This window comes from Eupeodes corollae, chromosome 3 (genome assembly GCF_945859685.1).
Source record: "Eupeodes corollae chromosome 3, idEupCoro1.1, whole genome shotgun sequence".
Lineage (NCBI taxonomy): Eukaryota > Metazoa > Arthropoda > Insecta > Diptera > Syrphidae > Eupeodes > Eupeodes corollae.
In genome coordinates, this window is record NC_079149.1 from 69,295,998 (window position 1) to 69,315,035 (window position 19,038).

Below are 19,038 nucleotides of genomic sequence, written 5' to 3' on the forward strand. Positions count from 1 at the left end.
CAAATATTAGGAAGGGTTTGCGATTTGAAATTCTTGTGACCAGGTCTAGACCTGGCCTGACCTGATCTATATCAAAAATCTTGAAATTAAACTTAAATCTGTTTGACCGAAATTCCTTAAAAATGTTTGGAAGATAACGTAGCATTTGTTTAAACTATCATTATGATGTAACACATTATTTAATTTTTTTTTTTATTTCAAACCAAAATGCGACGCTACGAATTATTTATTTTTGATCACAATTGCCGGTGTCTATCGAAGTTGTGTTTTTTTATTGGCTTATTTAAAATCTAATGCTAGAATTGTTCATTATTCAAAATCATTCAACTTGACACATGTTAAATAAATTAAAAGTATTCAGAATCAATCAACTTGACACATGTTAAGTAAATTAAAAGTAAATTAGAAACGTATAGGTTACTAATATAATTACCAATCTAAAGTGATTTTAACAATAAAAACGAAAACGAATAAATTATTGAAGTATTAAAGTTAAAAAGTGTTACATTGCTTCGCATACCTACTAATCGTATCCACCATGACTTGTTTCCAAATAAAAGTGAAAGGGCGGTTTGGCCAGAATATACATTTATAAATTAATTTGCAATTGATGTTTAAATATTTATAAAGTTTGCAGATTTTTTTTTAAACAAATAAAAATGATGGACAAAAAACCAAACTGTAACTTTGCTTATTTATATACAAATTAAGAATTTTTGTATAAATAAATAACAAAGTAATTATCGATTTACATTTTACCTTATAAAACATAAGACATCAAGGTGAATGATTATAAAAAACAGTTTTTAGTCAAAATTTGTTCACGTGCAAATAAAAATTACAAATTCTAATAGGAAACAATGTAAACAGCTAAGCAAGTTTCAAATTATGTATATGAAGACTCTTTTGCATATAATTTTGAAAGGGAAACACTTTTCCTCTCTTGGAAACTCGATTCCAATTAAAAATCAATTGAAAGGTTGTTTTTTTTTTAAGTTTTCAGTTCTCTAAGATTTGAACATATTCAAAGGAAAATGTAAATGCCAAAACGCAATGATACACAACAAATAAAGTGCATATATATTCCGAAGTGATCAAGGCACTGTTTCATGGTTTTCCGGCCTCTTGGTTTACTTTTTCACATTTTCACCAACAACTCTTATAGTAGAAGTCCTTTATTATTTAAGACCCATGTATTCAGATTGTGTTACATATTGTATATTAATGATCTATTAATGACCGTTTCTGAGAAAATACATATGAAAACTCATTCACATTTGTGTACACATTTATTTGAATTGTTGGAGAATTTTGTGTGTCCAAATTTAATATCATCGAAAATGAAATGTCAGTCATCCGTCCTTCCTTCTAACTTCTCACATTAGCGTTTCGTTTATTGACGGTTATTTATTCAAGTTTTCCAGCTTTTAAACTTCTCATAGGAAGTTATTGTAATGGGTCCGATTTGTCAAACTGAAAATGTTGACATTTCTCGACGTTTCAAGTTAACTAGAATCGAAATAAAAGATTTTTAGAAAGATGTCTGTGCGTGCGTGCGTGTGAATATATATCGACTTCAAATAAATTTTGTTATACAGATAATAAGGCAGAAAGATGCAGAAAGGGCTCTCAAGAAAATTGCGTCTGTGGTTTTTTTTACCGTAGCAGTTTAAACAAAGGTGAACATTTTGGTGAACTCTAAATATCTCACAAACCGAAAACCGAAAAGACTTGAATTAAATGTTATATACATATATTATATATTTTATTGTGATACCAAACAAGTATATTTTTAGAATAAAATCAAATTAACGAGTTTTTAAAAAATCACAAAAAAATGAAAAAAAATGTCACCTCGAAAATTCTACGAATACAAAATGATTTTATCTCCAAAACAATTTTGTGCAACGAAAAATAACATTTGGTAAAATTTTGATAAAAAATCGAACAGCCAATTTTTTATAAAAAATAAAAGAAAAACATTACTTAAGTTGGTAAAAATTGAATATCGACTCAAATATTATTTCAAAAACTTGAGATTATGGCTTCCAGCTAATTTCAACATATAAAAAATATTGTTTTCAATATTCGGACAAATTTTGGGAAAAATCGAATTGACAGTTTTTGTACAAGAAATATAAATCTAAACAAAAAAAATAATAAAAATTGTAAAAATTGATTTTCCAATCAAATGTCTTTTTAAAAACTTTGAGATATTGGCTTTAAAATTCTTTTATCTTTTGAAAAATATTTTTTTCAACATTCAATCAAATTTTGCTTAAAATCGAATCGACAGTTTTTTAACAAAAAATAAAAACCTAAACAAAAAAGCAATGAAAAAAAATCACAAAAAAATGAAAAAAAATGTCACCTCGAAAATTCTACGAATACAAAATGATTTTATCTCCAAAACAATTTTGTGCAACGAAAAATAACATTTGGTAAAATTTTGATAAAAAATCGAACAGCCAATTTTTTATAAAAAATAAAAGAAAAACATTACTTAAGTTGGTAAAAATTGAATATCGACTCAAATATTATTTCAAAAACTTGAGATTATGGCTTCCAGCTAATTTCAACATATAAAAAATATTGTTTTCAATATTCGGACAAATTTTGGGAAAAATCGAATTGACAGTTTTTGTACAAGAAATATAAATCTAAACAAAAAAATAATAAAAATTGTAAAAATTGATTTTCCAATCAAATGTCTTTTTAAAAACTTTGAGATATTGGCTTTAAAATTCTTTTACCTTTTGAAAAATATTTTTTTCAACATTCAATAAAATTTTGCTTAAAATCGAATCGACAGTTTTTTAACAAAAAATAAAAACCTAAACAAAAAAGCAATGAAAGTTGGTAAAAATTGATTTTCAACTCAAATATCTTTTCAAAACTTTGAGATATTGGCTTTAAACTACTTTTAACAAACAATGTTGTCAACGATTAGTAAATTTCTTAGAAAAATCTAGTGGACAGTTTTCTTACAAAAAAACAATACTAAAACTTATTAAAAATTTACTTTCGACTAAAATAGATTTTCAAATATTAAAAATTTTGTCTTTAAACTTCACAGAAAATATTGTTTTCGATATTCAGTGGTTTTTTTTTTAATGCCAACAGTCCGTTTTTTCATAAAAAAATAAAATCTATATCTCTTGATATCTCTCGAATCGATTGCATTCATCTAATTCATACAAAATTAAGAAATGCTACTAAAATTGGTAAAAATATGTTTTCGATAAAAAAAAAAAACTAGATTTTCAAACTAAATTATTTTTTTATATGAAAAAATATTGTTGGTAATTTAAAAATTTTTAAAAATACTTCAACTAGCAACTTTTTTAACCCAAAAACGAAAATCTACAAATTTGTAAGCAAGACAAATCGACACACGGGATGGGAAATTATCAGTGTGGGCCAGCCTCTCTTTCTTATTTTATTTCATCTCTTAAGTTATTCTGAAAATCAACCTCACAATCTGATTATTATGATTACATTATATTTTATGCGTAGTCACACAATTTCCCTCAAAGGCATTCAACACTTTTTTTAATCACACATTTTTTTGAAAATGATTTATTGATGCGTCTCTATCAATGGAAAAACACTTGATATCCTTCCTATATAATTTTAAACTACAAAGTCTGTATAAAAAACTACTGTAAGGTCTCCAGTATTCAAAACACCCTCATGTTTAGATATTATCCTTTATTTGTCGTTCATTAAATTTATCAATAATTAAAACTGAAATATTTTATTTAGGACTTAAAATATCTTCAAAATCTGTTCTTGCATGTCTTTGCCAAAACAGAGACGTTAGCTGTTAATGAGGGCACCAAACTATTTTATCAGAATTACATACAAGCCAAGTATCTAACGTTCAATGATTATTGCTGACAAATTTATATTGTTTAAGTATTGCATAATTGCACAATTCAACAATACAATGACTAATTCCTTGCAATTTTTTTCATACAATTTCAATATTCAAATTCAACAATGCCCTGCAATCTTGCAATAGCAATTGCACTTTGCAATGTTTAATCATGACATATTGGATGGCGTGATTATTATTTCCCATATTGCCTAACGTCCAATTGACATTTTGCTTTCGAAAGACGTCGTATGTACATAGTTCATATTTTAAACATTATGACCGCTCAAGCCCATGTCTCATGGTTCATTTCTTTGTATGTCCACTCCTCTATTTCTAACTGAATACAAGTTCTCAAGACCATGCCTCTGCCTCTAAACTAATACGAGTATGAGCTACGCAGCTACGCTAACTCACGTTAACGTCTTGATTGCGATTTTATTTTGTGTGTCAGCTGAAGTAGTTATCGTAATAAAACATATACGACCAAGTTAACCACTCTTGCGCGAATTATATCAGCGTGGATATGATTGAGATCAATCTAAATTTGCCTAAAGCTGTTCTCACTATTTTCGATCAATCACGGTTAATAATAATCATCGAGCAATTTATTCTGTTGTTTAAGAAAAAATGGATATTGGAATTTCTGTTTGATTTAAATTTGACGCTGAGATACAAAAATTTATTAAAATACTTTCACCTAATACCAAAATGTACAATGTACATGGAAGAAAAAACAATTTTGTTTTAAATTCCGGAATTGTTACCTTAATAATTGTAGAGGCTCTACCTGACCTTTAAACAATTCGTAAATCAAACACATCTCAACAAGTAAATTAAACTATGTGCAGTAAATTTAAGAAAAAAGTCATAACTTTTTGACTTGTGCATACTAATTCAAACGGTGCGGCGGCGCGGCGTAAAGATAAAATTAGCATTAAAAAAGAAACCTACCACATCATCTCTTACATCAAAAGTTAGAAGATTAACCTTAATTACAATCAGAAGATAATAATGTCAAATTGTTTTTCTTATTAAAATTATGTCAAAGACAAATAAACAAAAGAAAATATTATCATTTAGGTATATCTATATACATAGCTGAACATTTTCTTCAAAGCAAGTACGTACAGTTGGCCCTCAGGTTAACGATCCAAATCTTTTTTGCTAATGTTTTTGAAGTTTTCTTCTCCTCGAGTGCTTTTTTTATGGAAATTCGGACTTTTTTTTGTCTTTGAGGAAAATTAATTCATGACACTACAAAATTACTGCGTATCATAAGAAAATTCCTTACAATACATAACATCCCTTACCAAATGGTGGAAGAAAAGAATTATATTCAATTCTTGGGTTTGATGAGTTGCTGTTAGTTGAAAATATTACAAATTTATTTATGAGGTGCTTGAAAATTATGCCAGGCAGCATTCCCTTCCATATACATAATATTTATGAAATTAACTTCCTAAGGAATCTGCACATTTAAGTTTGGACACATTGTTAAATAATTTAATGAGTGAACAAATTTTCAATTTTAATTGAATATTTTATTAAAACCAATTAGTAAGAGCAGACATTTGTGTTTTTTAACTTCCCATAGGGAGTATTGTAATGGGTCCGATTTGTCGAATTGAAAATTTTTACATTTCTCGACGTTTCAAGGTCCCTAGATTCGAAATAAAAGATTTTTAGAGAGATGCCTGTGCGTGCCTGTGTACGTACTTTCGTACGTCAGTACGTTCGCGTCGTTTTTTCGTCGAACATATCTCAAGAACCAGAAGAGATATAGACTTCAAATAAATTGTGTTATACAGATTAATAAGGCAAAAAAATACAGAATGGGCTCTCAAGAAAATTGCGTGGGCGGATTTTTTCATACTAGTTTAACAAAAAAGGTAAACATTTTGGTTAACTCTAAATATCTCATGAACAAAAAACGCTAGAAATTTGAATTAAATTTTGTATAATATATTGTAACGTGATATTAAACCGGTATATTTTTGGAAAAAAAACAAACAAATCGTTTTTTTATAAATCAAATAAAAATGATAAAAAAATGTATCACCTCATAAATTTTTTCAAAAACAATTTTGTGCAACGAAGAATAATGTTTTTGACATCTGATACTATTTTAAAAAAATCTAATTGAAAGTTGTTTTTATAAAAAATAAAAACCTAAAAAAACATTACTCAAAGTTAGTAAAAACTGAATTACGACTCAAATATCTATTTAAAAACTTGAGATTAAGGTTTCAAACTTATTTTATCTTCTAAGGACATAAAAGCGTTCGTTTGAAAGATGTACAAAACTCCAAAATGTTCTTATTCTCTTTCTTTTACTCGTCTTAATTTTTTGCTTGCAAAAAATCTGATCTTGATTTACTTCAAATTTTCATACATTTTTGTACATAATAGGAAAATAAAAACCCTACAAAAGCAAATTTATTTGAAATAACTTGGCGGTGGTGAACAACGAACAACCATGTACTATAAGAGTCGGTGCTACGTCCAAAAACATACAAACTTCTGGCAACATTAAACGAATACAAAAACTATTCTGACGCACTACTACAAAAACCTCAACTTGAATTTGAGTGCCACTGCACTTGATAGTAAAATTATAATAATGAAATAAAAAAAAGGCTGGGATGCGACCCACACTGAAAACTTCCCATCCCGTTTAACTATTTGTCTTGCGTAAAAGTTTGTTTTCGTGTTGGGTTAAAAAAGTTGTAAGTTGAATTATTCTTACAAATTTTAAAATAACGAACCATGTTTTTTTTAAATAAAGAAAAAGTTAGTTCGATGTTACCAATTTTAGTAGCATTTCTTAAATTTTTACAAATTGGATGAATGAAATTAATTTGATATATATAAAGAACCGAACATCAATTTTTACCAAATTTGCGTACTATTTTTTGTAAATTTTATTTTTTTATGAAAAAACGGACTGTTAGATTTTTATAAAAAAAACTAGTCATTATCGAAAACAATATTTTCTGTGAAATAAAACAAGTTTGAAGACAATGTTTTTTATTTAAAAAAAAAAAAAAACTTTTTGAGTCGTAAGTAAATTTTTACCAAGTTTTAGAATTGTTTTTTGTCAGGTATTTATTTTTTTAAAAAATTGATTTTCCTCAAAATTTAACTGAGTGTTGACAAAAATATTTTTTAAAAGATAAAAGAAGTTTATTTTTTGTAAAAAAAAGCTAGCAATTCGATTTTTTTCAAAAATTTTCTGAATGTTAAAAACAATATATCTTAAAAGTTAAAATAAATGGGAGCCATAATCTCAAAGTTTTGAAAAGATATTTGAGTCGAAAATAAATTTTTAGCAACTGTTATTAATTTTTTTGTTTAAGGTTTTTATTTTTTGTAAAAAAATTATCAATTTGGTTTTTCTCAAAATTGTACAGAATTTTGTATAATTTAAATTAGTTTGAAGCCTTAATTTCAATTTTTTGAAAAGATAGTTTAGTCGAAATTCAGTTTTTACCAACTTTGAGTAATATTTTTTTAGGTTTTTATTGTTTATAAAAAAAAAAACTGTCAATTAAATGTTTTTTCGAAATTGTATCAGATGTCAAAAATATTATTCTTCGTTGCACAAAATTGTTTTTTAGATTAAATCATATTTTAGTCGAAAAGTTTTCGAGGTGGCAATTTTTTTTGGTTAGTTAGTTGGTTTTTTTTCCAAAAATATCACGTCACACTGGTTCATGAGATATTTAGGGTTTACCAAAATGTACACTTTTTTTAAACTGCTATGGTAAAAAAAACACCCACTTAAATATATTGAGAGCTCTTTCTTTATCTTTCTGCTTTTTTATCAGTATAACACAATTTATTTGAAGTCGATATTTCTACTGGTTCTTGAGCTAAGGAGGACGAAAAAGCGTCGCGAACGTACGAACGTATGTACACACCCACGCACAGACATTTTTCTAAAAATCTTTTATTTCTACTCTAGGGACAACATTTTTAATTTGATATATCTTACAAATTACAATAACTTAATATGGGAAGTTAATAATTGCAAACTTTTTGTGTCAATCTGTTACCAAAGATTCCAAGTTTTCTGTACAAAAATTATAAACAAATCGATTATAAAAATATTAAACCTTTTGTAAACTTTGTTAAGTCTTCTGCAGAATGTAAGACCAATTTTACGTGCTGCATATAAGAGCAATTTGGCTAGTTTTGCATTCGTAAAAATGTCGAGATCGAGATTTTAATCAAACATGACATTACGACTTCGTCGTCATTCTTTATTTGGCTTCTTTCAATACACAAAATACACTAGAACCGTTATTTTGTTTTTAGGTTTTTTCAAGAGTTAATTACCCGATTTCAATTTTTTTTGCACAAGTTTTCTCAATAAAATTTGATGATCAAAATTGTCATAGTTTTTTTTATTTAAAAAAAAAATATTGAAACAATCGAAATTCGATATCTTAACAGTATGTCATCGTTTTTTTTACGAAATTGATATGTAAAAGGTATATTAATAAGTTCTTAAGAACTACATACCATATATATTTTTAAATAAAAATTGAAAAAATTAATGTAAACAACCAAATTATTTTTTTAAGAACACCGTTCTAACGATTTTCAAATAAAAATTTTGAAATGGCTTGTATATATTTGAAAACAAACTTTCTTACTGGTACATTTTGTAATATATTTAAAAAAATGTTTTATTTTGGACACAAGTGGAGCAAGCTTGTGCATACATACAATTTATTTGTATTTTAAAACTTTGGTAGGTGGTTCAATAAGAACAAAAAAATGTAGTAAAATTTCATTCAAAAATAAGTATTTTATGTATACAAGTAACAAAATTTTGTTCTTTAAAAGAAAATACCAAATAGCAATCCATAACCAACTCCATCAGTGGTCAACTGGATTTTTTTCAGATAAAATCATTTCCAACAATAAAGTTATCGTTTTTATTCAAATATAATATTTAGAAAACATAATCTGTTAAAAACAACTTTGACAGTTTTTTTTTTTTTGATTTTTCTTGCACCTAAACTGTTCGTGAAAAAATCAAAAATCAAAATGGCGAATAATTGTAACCAAAACTCATAACACTGCAGTATGTACCTGCAGAACTCATAAACTTAAACAACAATAATAAAATAATCCACCATTCCGCCAGTCCATCTAATTCATGTAACATTATGTACCTACATTTTATGCAATCACTTTGAGCAAATATGTGCACGGAACATTTGTTTCTCATTGATGAAACCAGGTCAGACCGCAAAAGCCTGCCTTCTTGTGTGATGTAGTCGGTGATTGACACAAAAGATGCAGTCATTCAAACTTAAAAGTACAAAACCAAGGAAAGTATTTTTTTAAGATGAGCAACTTCATTATCATTATCGTCGAGACGGTAGTGACTCTGTGTCTTGTTTTGGATTTTTTGCTAATTTATTCACATTCCTATTTTTGTTTCTTTATTTTTCTCATAATATATGGTAAGGTGTCTCTGGGGCCATGTAGTGAAAGCGAAAGTTGCGAAATTGCAACAACAACAAAATATAAACTGGGAGCGATTAGGTTAAACAAAAATATTACATAGTGCTTGTTTGATATTGGCTTTTAGATGACTATGCCATCGTTTGATATCTTCACAAAGTTTCTTAGTTTATTTTTGTTAACGAAGTATTATATGCATACGAAAATATAGTATTGAGAAAAGGACTATATGCTGAAAAATCATAGGCTATTTTCGAGATCAAGGTCTTGAGTTACCTGGTAACCACTATTATTTACTTAGTTACTTAACGTGACGCGAAAGTCATGTGTGAATCAGGGCCTCACCCAACTAACTTCTTCATCTAGCTCGACCAGGTAAGGTTACTTTCCACTTGAGCGCACCACATGATCCGCAGTCTTACTCTAATACGCTGCCCAGTAGGTGTGGATTCGTAGACCAGGTAGACGAAGTCCTTAACTACGCCTGTAGATGATGACGTTTTGATCGAGATTGGTGTTGTAAATCCTTTTTTGATCATAGCATATACTTTTCTTTGTCCCCATTAAACGTTAAACTCATTTTTGCCGCCCCTGCCGCAATACTCACACTGAGTTCTTTCCATTATGCCAATGTCTCATCCTCATCTGGATGCCTCTAATGTTGACGTGTGAGCTCTACACTATTCTTTCAAGTACTATGTTAAAAAACCGCATGACAGCGCATCATCTTGTTTAAATCCATTTTTGACATCGAAATGCTCTGTTAAGTTGTTTCCAACCTAGACTAGACTAGACATGACTTTATACAGCTGGTCGGTCGCTGTAGATGCTGTAATAAGTATCTGCGGCTTTGAAATCGGTGAAAAGATGGTGGGTGGCGATTTGATGTTCTTGGGAATTTTCTAGGATCTGGCGTAATGTGAATATTTGATCGACTGTGGACTTTCGTAAGACGTTCACATATTACGGCAGAGAGGATTTTGTAAGCGATGTTAAGTAGAATGATGACTCTATAGTTGGTAAATTTTAGAGGGCCTCCTTTTTTCAGACCATATCTTACACATAAGTTGGAGCATGCACTCCTAACCAACTTATCTCCAGCTGCTTTAAAGAGCTCGGCATTAAAGCCATCTGCTCCACCGGCTTTGTTAGACTTCAGCTTAGATATGGCAATACTTAGGTAGGTAGAAATGGCGATCTCAAGGCAACCTAGCCTGAGATCCGATTACCGCTGTAGTGCGCCGTTTTGATACCAAAAACTCGTTTGACCTTTGATTGAAAGGGATAGATTGATAGAGAAGCTTTATAGCGATTATGTAAGAGCCATTTTGTCTCATTGAGAAAAAAGATTAGGTCTCTAATCTTTGTCTCAGATAGCTCATCGAGTTCTTTGCTTTTCCAAAGCATTTCATTCGGGTGTTTGCCAAAGCAGGACATTTGCAGAGGAAATGGATTATGGTTTCACTTTCTCTTTGGTCACTACAGCTAAGGCAAAAGGTGTTGTAAGGCAATACTTACTTCGTCTAAGTTTTTAAGACGGGATTGTTGGCTTTCGTCGTCTATGATGAATGGATCATCCTTTCTGACAGCGGAGTTCGGTTCGTTGTCGCCGTGATACAGTCTGCATAAAGGGTACTTCCATATTCTCAGCATTGACTGCGGTTCCACTATGATGTTTCCACTTTCGTCTTAGCAGCCTTCGGTTCGAGGTTTATGTTCTTGTGAATTTCGTTTCGCCTGGTCATAAAACTTTCGAACTTGATTCCTGCTTTTGAACCTCTCAAGTCTTAACATCTCCGACAGGGCAATTTTAATACCGTAGCTAGAACACTGCTCATATGTAGTGTTTTTTTACCATAGCTATTTAAAAAACAGTGATCTCACGAACCAGTTACGCTAGCGACTTAAATTAGATTTTATATTTTCATTTTATACATGACCTGACGCCAAACAAGTATATTTTTGGAAAAATATTCAATTAACGTTTTTTATGAATCAAACAAAATATTGCGATCTCTTCAATATAATTTTATGCAACGAAGAAATCTGATAAAATTTTAAGAAAAATTGAATTGAAACTAAAAAAAACATTACTAAAAATATATTTTCCATTCAAATTTCTTTCCAAAATGTTTTTATAAAAATTAAAATCTAAAAAAAATAGTTGCCAGTTTTTTTTACAAAAATAGAGATCTTAAAAGAAACTACTAAAAGTTGGTAAAAATTGAAGATTAGTTCCCTATATCTCGTGAATAAATAAAGGTATTCACTTCAAAATTATTTCATTCTGTGATAATTTCTCTTCGTAAAATCCAATCTGAAAAACTTTTAAGAAATACTACTAAAATTTGTAAAATTGGGTTTCGACTAAAAATCTCGTGAACAAAAAATTTTGAAATAAAACTATTTAATCATATGCAAAACATTGTTGGTAATTAATTTTTAGAAAAATTCAACTGACAACTTGTTAAACCTTGTTAACTTGTTAACCAAGACTAATCGGGGGGACAAGGGGAAGTTATCATCGTGGGTTGCATTCCAGCCTGTTTTTTTATTTTTGTTAAAAACAACTGTTAATAAGATTTTTAAGAAATCTTTACTAGAAGTCAAATATGGATTGGGTCCAATATCCCGGTTTTTATATTCCCGTTTCTTAAAAAACCGATTTCAAAATCACTTTTTTAAAATCCCATTGTTGATTATCCCGATTTTGTAATCAAAACTAGTTGTTTAATTTTAAATATCGCTTTAACAGGTATAATAAAAACATATGTAAATTAATTACCAAAGTATACTATTTTCAAAAATACTTTTTTCATAATTATTTTAGTTGAACTGCAGGCTATGCGTACTACCCGTGGCATGATGGTTAGTGCCAGAGGTCTTGGGTTTGATCCCTGCCTATGCCATCTAAAGTATTTTTTACGGGTACTGCCTCTTACGAGGAATTGACAAATTCTAAAAGAGTAATTCTTGTCATGAAAAAGTGCTTTCTCAAATTAGCCATTCGGATTCGGCCTAAAACTGTAGGTCCCCTCCATCCCTGACAACAGTACTCGCACACAGGAATGGTTGAGAGTTGTAAGTCACTAGGGTCTGGTTCCCAACGGACTGTTGCGCCATCCAATTTATTTTTATGTATACGACGCACAAAAAAACCCGGATTGTAAAAAGCGGGATCTTGAAACGCTTCTTAATTTAACATTCAAGCATTTGACTTTTATTATTATTTAGTTTAATGAAAATACGGGATCGTCTAATTTTTCGGGATTATAAATAGTGGGATTCTAATTGATATAGATTTTGAATAAGCATGATTTAAAAGACGGGATTTTAAAAAAATCGGTATTTTAGAAGACGGAATCTTAAATCTTTTTTTTCGTAATTTTTTGAAAGTGAAACAGCGAGATTCCGATACGCTCGCGTCAAATAGATAATTTTTATTAGATAAAAATATTTTACTGGTAATATTTTTCTTTTCATTTTATTGATTTTAAAATATTTTAGAATTGACAAAAATTGCTCTCTGGAGTAGATTTAAAAACAAAAATTAAAACCGCTTAGCGTAATTTTCTGGATTCATATTTTTTTCCAATTTTCTTCAATAACACAAAAAGTTTCTGTTTTAAGTTCATAAGAATTTATTATAACGCCACAATGTGTAATATTTAATTTAATTGAAGTCGATAGCGTTATTGGTTCATGAGATATTTGGGTCAGCCAAATTGGCCATTTGTATTACTCGAGACCAGGAATTATATGGCTATTTTTGCATTCGTACAAAGTTTGAACTAGAGATTCTAATCAAACATGATTCGATTCTGTCCATCTGTCTGTCTTACTGCCTGTCCGAGCCCATACATCCATTGCCCCTAAAGTATTGTGTCGATTGACTTAAAATTTAAGAATTAAAGCTTTGGGCCGATTCGCGTTAGGCATATTATAAATGTTTTTTTTTAGACTAAAAATAACAATAGTCCCCAAACAAATTTATTATTCATAAATCGAATTTTCTCAAAAACAAACCAAAATATTTTTTTAATGTGGCTTCTTTCAACATGAAAAATATGTTTTCGTATTGTTCCATAAAGGTCCTTTATTTTACAATTATAATTACAATCATTTTTTTTTCTACACAAGCTTTTATACTGTTAATAATATTAGATAACAAAAATGTCGAAATTCGATTTTTTGAAAATGGGTAATCATTCTTGCTCGAAATTGAAATGTAAAACATACATTTATAGACCATAAGTAGTTGAATATACAAAATATTTTTATATTAAAATTAAAAAGTTTTATATCCAAAAATTAATTTTAAAAAACCCTTTAACGATTTTTAAACTAAATTTTAAAAAATTAAGGTTTTATTGAAAAATCAAATGGTATTTACATTTTTGAAAACACAATTTTCGTTTCAAGTACATTCTTAAATCTTAAAACACAAACAACATTTTTGATCAGACCCTTCGGATACATGAGGAAGTACGTGCGACCCACCCGTGCTTTTTGTTTTTAAATTGCTATTGTAAAACAAACACCCAATAATTTGTTTTGTAAACCCTTTTTGCATGTCTTTATGTTATTATTCTTGAAACTATTTTTGAAACCCATATCTTTTCTGGTCCTTGAGATATGATCGACGAAAAAATGTATCCTGAACGAATACACCCCTTATTATAATCGTTCTAATGATTTGAGTATCACCTTAAAAAGTGTATTTTATGTTTTGGGCATTTTTTGCATGCATTATCATCTGCACACTATTTTCGGAGCAATATCAATCAAATAAAAAAAAACTCCATTAGAGAATTCCTAATTGCTTTCCCACGATTATCCATCTTGTGTAATATTGAATATTTTGATATAGTTTCATGTACAGTACATAGCGAATCGTGACTGGCAATTTTTATAAATCAGAATGACGTGTTAGGTTACAATATTTGTCATCATTACTATTGTATTACATACCTAAGAAGAGCTAAAAAGTGAATTTTACCAGCGCAATGGCGGCAATGGAGTGTCGACGACACTCAAATTTCCAATTACTTGTTCCCTCTCAACCAATTCCAGGAAATACTCCATCACATTGGTTGTTAAATTTATAACAGCATTTTTTCTTTGAATATTTGTTTGTTTTCTAACTTCATGGCATTACACCACGATCAAATAACACAATATCGAATTGTGAGCAAATTATAGCAGATGAAAGTTCGATTAAAGCCACTTGTATATAATCATATAACCTAAAACCAAATTTGAAATATCATTGTCTCTTTTCAAACGAGATGAACTGTGACGTTTTCAATTACGTAAACACGATTTCAAGGCCAGTTACACGAGTTTAGCTCATAACCATCTTCTGGTCAGTCTGCCCGATAACAACGATGACCTCTAGATGATATTTCTTACGGCTTTCGAAGAATTAAAAGTATTTTTGGTAATCTGGTTTTGAGGGAAAAGTTGAATTTTGCATTTGAATACAACTATGAAGCGAGACATCTTAAAATGGAAGTTTGTATAGTTGATAAATAATTTGTCTAAATCAAGGGCAAGGTTACGTTTTGTATTTTTTGTAAAGGAAAAATGAATCTCATTGAATAATTTTATTTATTTGATTAATCAACTTCAACACTAAAAACTGTCAAATTTTTTAAAAAGTAGTTAAATGATTTGAATTTAAATTTTATTCTGTATTTTGGAGACAAATATTATATAAAATATATACCGATTCGATGTAAGTTTTTTAGATTGTTTTGACAAATTTCGTTTGAACAATAATATGTATGATTTTGATGACAAATTGTTTTAATAATTAAATATAATCTTAATAAGGGAAAGGAACTTCCAAAAGCTAATATTATTTTTAAGTTATTTAAAACTAATAATGTATTTCAAACTTTCTGTTTATCGTCTCAGTTTTTCCAGGATTGCAAATCTTTACCAAGAATTATCGAAAAAAGTTTCCAAGCTGGAAAACACAATTGGCAAAAATAATTATTTTATTTAAATGCTTAAAATTGGGTTTACAGTATGAGTATGCCACTACAAATTCATGATCACTAGGGCAACCAAAAATATGTACGAATATGTTTTTTGTTAACATCACTTTTAACACGAGACTGTGATAGAAATGCGTTTCATTGAAATGTTCGTCTTTTAAACGTCATGTTTTAGGGCATATTTTTGCATATTTCACTGAAAATTCTATTTTTGCTTTCAAAAGGCGTATTTTATTGCATATTTTCCTTTTTATGTAAAGGCAAGCAATAAAAACAAAGCATTAGTAGGAACAAAGAATGAAACGCAACAGTTTTTTGGACAATCTTCGCGTGATTCAAAACATACAGAGTTGGAAAGAAATCACTCAACCATCATCGCCCTGCTCTTCGATGATTCGTTAGAATTCTGGCTAAACATTTTAATAATGACTCGATCTTACTTTTTGTATCAAATGCTGCTCCGTATATGGTAAAAGCGGCACAAGCTATTCAAGTTTTCTACCCAAAAATAATGCATATTACATACCTCGCACATGGACTTCACTAAGTATGTGAAAAATTTAGAAGTAAATATGCTGACATTGACCACCTTATAGGAAATGGAAAAATGTGTTTTAAAAGCTTCATCCAGACTGAAAATTCTTAGACAACTAATCATAACGTGATGGGGGAAATGGCTCGAAGCGGTGAACTACTACGCATTTTTAAAAGATTGTTCGAATTTTATAAGCTTTTTTTTGGCATCAAGCTATGGATTTCTAGTAACATCAGTTTCAAAAATTGAATCAAGTGGTTCATCGCTCAATACCAGCACACAAATTATAAGCGATGCGGTTAAGACAATGGATAGCATTAACAGCAAGGCTGAAAATCAGCAGAAAAAAAATTGAAAATGTAATGAAAAAAATGATGGCTTCGAAAAACTAAAAATAATTGCAATTGATTTGTCAGGAGAGAAATCCATAGCAGTTGAAGAATATGAAATTACTGAAGTTTTAGCATTCAAATACGCTACGATCACTTCTGTTCCGTTGAAAGGAGGTTTTCCATGTATAAAAGTGTTTTTCGTCAAACAGACAAAGCTAAGTTTTCAAATTTTTTAGTGAAATGTTAGTTATTTACTGGAACAAAAATTTGCAATACATTTTTTTATTGATGTTTTATTTATCTTCAAAAAGTTGGAGTGAAGAAAAGTTTTGACTGTTCTTTTTTTTAATTGATAACGCTAAGTAACGCTTCTTATAAACATCTTTTATATTTAACGAGTATATTTAAGGGCATATGTTTGATTTTTAAGGGTATATTTTTGGTTGCCCTAGTGATCACCTATCGTTATGCCTGTTGGGTTTCCAACATTTCCCGCAGACGAAGCAACGGTTGTTGCTGATTTGAATAAATGAGTTCTGTTAAACTTGTTGGCTTTTTCCAAAGATGTCAATATTATTTGCATAAGCCAGTAGCTATGTAGACTTGTTTATGATTGATCTTCTAATAGATGTTTTATAGTTTCGGATTGCTATCTCTTATAAGAGCAAATGATGAATATGCTAACGAGTTTAGATAGCAATTCGAATACGTTGGCTATGGTAATCCCTAATAGTTAGTTTATTTGGGAACCCGAATTCTCGCAAGGCCTTATAAAGTTCTACAATGGCTATGCTTTCATAGGCGGCTTGGAAGTCTATCAACAGATGGTATATTGGAATGTTAAATTCAAGATATTTTGTATTGCCTGTCAATTGGTAAAAATCTGATCAGTTGTTGACTTGCCTGGTCCGAAACCACGGCATGCATCTACCCCTTATCCAAAACATTCTTTTTATGCATTATCGGAAGATTGGAACTTTGACTGACAACATTTATTTTTTTAAGTTAAATATTGTTCAAAAATAATGTTTGTTCTCTCTTAATATTATTTTTACCAGTACAAACTATTTAGCTGTAAGTGTTTATTAGTTTTGTTCAGAATCCATGTATATTTTAAAAGTATTCACATTGAAGTTTTCAATATTTTTATCTGTAATTTTGTATTTCCTTACGACAAAATAATTATTGAAGCTGAATTACAAATGAAGACTAAATTTTAAGATCTTTTCTAGTTTCCTCGTATTGGCAGATCCAGGAAAGTCGTAATTTTTTTCGTAAGAATTCCCTTGAATTCAAATCTAATCGCATTGCGTTATTGAAAATGACTCCCCTTACATTTTAAATTACCTATATATATATATAACTGAAATCAAGCAAAAGAGGAAATCTTTGTAACGATTTGGCTTCGAAACTTCTTATCCAATTGTCATGCAGCTTTTTTTTAAATGAAAGAGGATATCACGGAGCAGGTTTAAGGCATAAAAAAAGTCCGATAATGTTAGTCAATAATTTGTTATTTATACATATAAAATCCAAATATCACTGACTCACTGATCTCAAGTTTCGATAGGAAATATGAAGTGCAATTTCTGTAGTGCATTCAAATGGCCTAAAGAACCACCAGGGCTCTGCTGTTCAGGAGGAAAAGTTTTATTAGGAGAAATTGCTGATCCGCCGGAACCATTAAAAAGTCTTTTGAATCATTCTCATCAAGATTCTAAACATTTTCCTGATATGATTCGTGTTCACAATTCTTCTTTCCAAATGACGTCATTCGGTGATCCAATGAAATCAAACTTGGAGATTTTATGCCTACATTTAAAGTTCAGTGTCAAGCCTCTCATTTACCAAACAACCCTGACGAACCGAAATGTTTGCAAATATATTTTATGGGTGTTACGACGAGCGAAGTATAACGGCGAATGTCGATAGCGCCAAACACATACAGAGAATTACTATACGACTTCCAATATTTGTCACATTGTCACAATCCTTACGTGCGCAGCTTCAAGAAACGACGTTAATTGTGTGGGACGAATCGGCTATGTTAAATAAAGTTGGGTCTAAAGTTATGGATCGTAAACTTAGAGATTTAAGAGCTGATGAACGTCCGATGGGAGGTGTTGTGATATTGTTCGCTGGTGATTTTCGGCAAACATTGCCAGTTGTGCCAAGAGATGCACAAAGTGTTGAAATTAATGCTTGCCTAAGATCGTCGTTTCTGTGGGCTTCTGTCAAACTTTTAAGATTGACCACAAATATGCGCAGCACAATTTTCAAGACTGCTTTTAGATGCAGGAAATGAAAATATTTTAAATAATGATGGTGAAGCACTAATAGAACCAACATTTGCAACTGGTGTCACTGGACAAGACGAATTAATAGCTAAAGTTTAGCCGCAAGTCGCCGTAATTTCATAGAAAACGGATGATGACGTGAACGAGTGATTTTAGAATCTAAAAACGCTTCTGTTACAAGCATGAATAATAAAATTCTTTCAATTTTTCAGGCTTATCAAAAACTTATCTTTCAATTGATAATCTGAATTCGAATTATTTGAATACATCAGGACTTCCTCCGCAAAAACTGGACTTGAAAATTGGGGCTCCAATAATACTTATTGAGGAATTTAAATGCACCGAAACTATGCAATGGTACTAAATTAAGGATAGTAACTACGCGGAGGAAAGTGATTGAAGCTATAATTCTTTCCGGCCTAGTCGAAGGTCGAGTCGTTTTCATTCTTAGGATACCGATGATTATCAAACAATATCCCTTCGAATTTAAACTAGTACTATTTCTTATAAAGCT

The 19,038-nt window shown here is 29.9% G+C and overlaps 1 protein-coding gene across 1 annotated transcript in view; it reads left to right on the forward strand.

Annotated features, from left to right (window-relative positions):
* LOC129949639 (uncharacterized) overlaps window positions 1–19,038 on the forward strand; it is a 117,103-nt gene that overhangs the window by 1,652 nt on the left and 96,413 nt on the right. The window lies entirely within an intron of this gene.